The sequence below is a fragment of the Oratosquilla oratoria genome, chromosome 30 (assembly GCF_046742065.1).
Source record: "Oratosquilla oratoria isolate Oo_2021 chromosome 30, ASM4674206v1, whole genome shotgun sequence".
Classification (NCBI taxonomy): Eukaryota; Metazoa; Arthropoda; class Malacostraca; order Stomatopoda; family Squillidae; genus Oratosquilla; species Oratosquilla oratoria.
The window spans coordinates 35,998,334-36,000,833 of NC_134806.1; positions in this window are offsets into that span (position 1 = coordinate 35,998,334).

Consider the following 2,500-nt stretch of genomic DNA (forward strand, 5'->3'; position numbering starts at 1 on the left):
CCTCCCAGCACTTCCTCTCTTTTCCTCTCTCTTTCTCTCTCTTCCTCTGTCTTCATTCTTTCCTCCATCCCATCATCCATTCTCTCCTTTCGTTCCTCTATCCTCGTCTCAACTCTTTAGTCTTCTTGTTTCACATTTTCTCATTTTCTCTCCCTCTTCTCCTCTCCTCTCTCCCTTTCTCCTTACATTCGTGTATTCAGTTTTGTCTTTGTTTTCTTCTTCCCTTCCTTCGTACCTCTTTCCCACCTTTCCTCTTTAGTTTCATCTCGCTCATTTTCTTCCTCCTCTTTTCCTTCCCTCTTTTCATACTTCCTCAAAGTATTCCTTTCCTCATTTTCTTCATCAATCAGTTTCCCTCCTTCCCTCTCTCCTTTCACTTCCTCCAGTCTTACCTCCCTTCCTTCTCTCTTATCTCGCTCCCTCCTTTCCTTCTTCCCTCCCTCTTTCCTTCTTGTCTTTCCTCCTTCCCAGCATCGTTCTTACATCTCCCTCCCACCTCACCTCACACCCCACTTTATCAGTCCTCCACTTCCACAATCACCATTACCAAAACCGCCACCGCCTCCAACACCTTCACCACCTCCATCTTCCACCACCACCTCCACCACCACCACCACCACCACCACCACCACCACCACCACCACCACCACCACCACCACCACCACCACCACCACCACCACCACCTCCATCTTCCACCACCACCTCCACCACTTCCACAACCACATCCACCACTTCCACCAACATAACCTCCATCGCTACTACTACCACTTCTACCACCACCGTTCTCAGTATTATTTCACCGTTTCCCTTCATATTTCGTCTTCCCCGGAGTCCATTACCGGCTTCTCTCAGCGGCTCTTCTCCTGGCGCACCTCTTCGCAACGACCGCACTTAGATCTTGTGCCCCAGCGATCCTAAAACATCATCACTATGATGACTCACTTTATAAAGTCACGTTATTATGACTTACACACACACACACACACACACACACACACACACACACACACACACACACACACACACACACACACACACACACACACACACACACACAGTGTGCAAGTGACCAGCCAAAGAAAATGTCACAAATATTTCTCTAGCTTCTTTGCGAAGGAGGGCAGGCTATGCTATTGCAATGATGTATCAGGCTTATTTGATGCTATTGGAATTGCGTGCAATGAAGATGAATGGAGACTCTTCATTGACAGCTCCTCCAAAAGCCTGAAAGATGTCTTCTGCACAATAAAAACAAGTATTTATCACTGTCTCCTGCTCATTCTTTGCATCTTAAGTAGGAGTACATCAGTGTAAAGCTTCTACTGGAAACTTTGAACTACAACAAGGCTGCGAAGGTATTGGAGACTTTACGATGGTGGCTTTCTTGATTGGACTGCAAGAAGGTTTTACCAAGAATCCCTGTTTTCTTTACCTCTGGGACAGAAGATACAGAGCACCACATTGCCAGAGAAAGCAGTGGTCTTCAAGGGCTGACATTACAGTGGGAGCACATATTATAAAAAATGAGCCATTAGTGAGTCCTCAAAAGGTTCTCTCCGCTACACATCAAACTAGGTCTCACAAAACAGTTTGTTGCAGCTCTTGACAAGGAGCTTGATGCCTTCAATTATCTTCAAGACTTCTTTCCTAAACTTTCAGAGGCAAAGGTGAAACTTGGTGCCTTCATTGGACAACAAGTAAGGGAAAATATGAGTGCTCAAAATTTCTAGAGAATCTCACAGAAAAGAAGAAAATAAAAGCTTGGGAGTTTTTTAATGCTGTAGCACAGGGCTATCTTGGCAACAAGGCTGACAACTATAGTGAAATGCTATAGTAAGATGGGCTGCAGAATGTCCTTGAAGGTTCATATCCTAGATGCTTATTTCGACAACTTCAAGGAGAACATGGGAGCATATTCCCAGGAATAAGGGGAGCACTTCGAAGATATAATGAACTTTGAACAGGTGATATCAGGAATCCTTCAATAAAAACGTGATGGGAGACTAAATTTGGGGGTTCATAAGTGAAAGTAATTTGTTATATTCATGCAAATAAAGAAAAAATTCCACTTTTTAATTCTAAAAATTTATTTCAGAATTTTCAAAGTTAATTCTGTGTCATCTGAATTTGTTTTTTTGTTTTCTGTCCAAAAATTTTGAAAATGGTGAACTTGAGTTATTTTGGGACAAAAATATTTCTAAAAGCCACAGAAGCAAATCTGACAAAAATAATGGACATTCTCTATTGTTTTGTAGTAAAACAAGTTGAAAAATAACATTTGCGTGCCAAAGACAAAAATCGTGTTACAAGGTGTAATCTATTTTCTAACTTCAATTAATCTAACTTTTTTATCTATCAATTCATTTTTCATTTCTTATCTATTTTTTTTATCTAAGGCATGCCTTTAGTTAACCGTTCCAGTTAAAAACAATGTCGAAAACAAATGGTAACACTGCTATTTGTAAGTGAAAAGATGAATTAATTTCAGAGTACCAAGCAT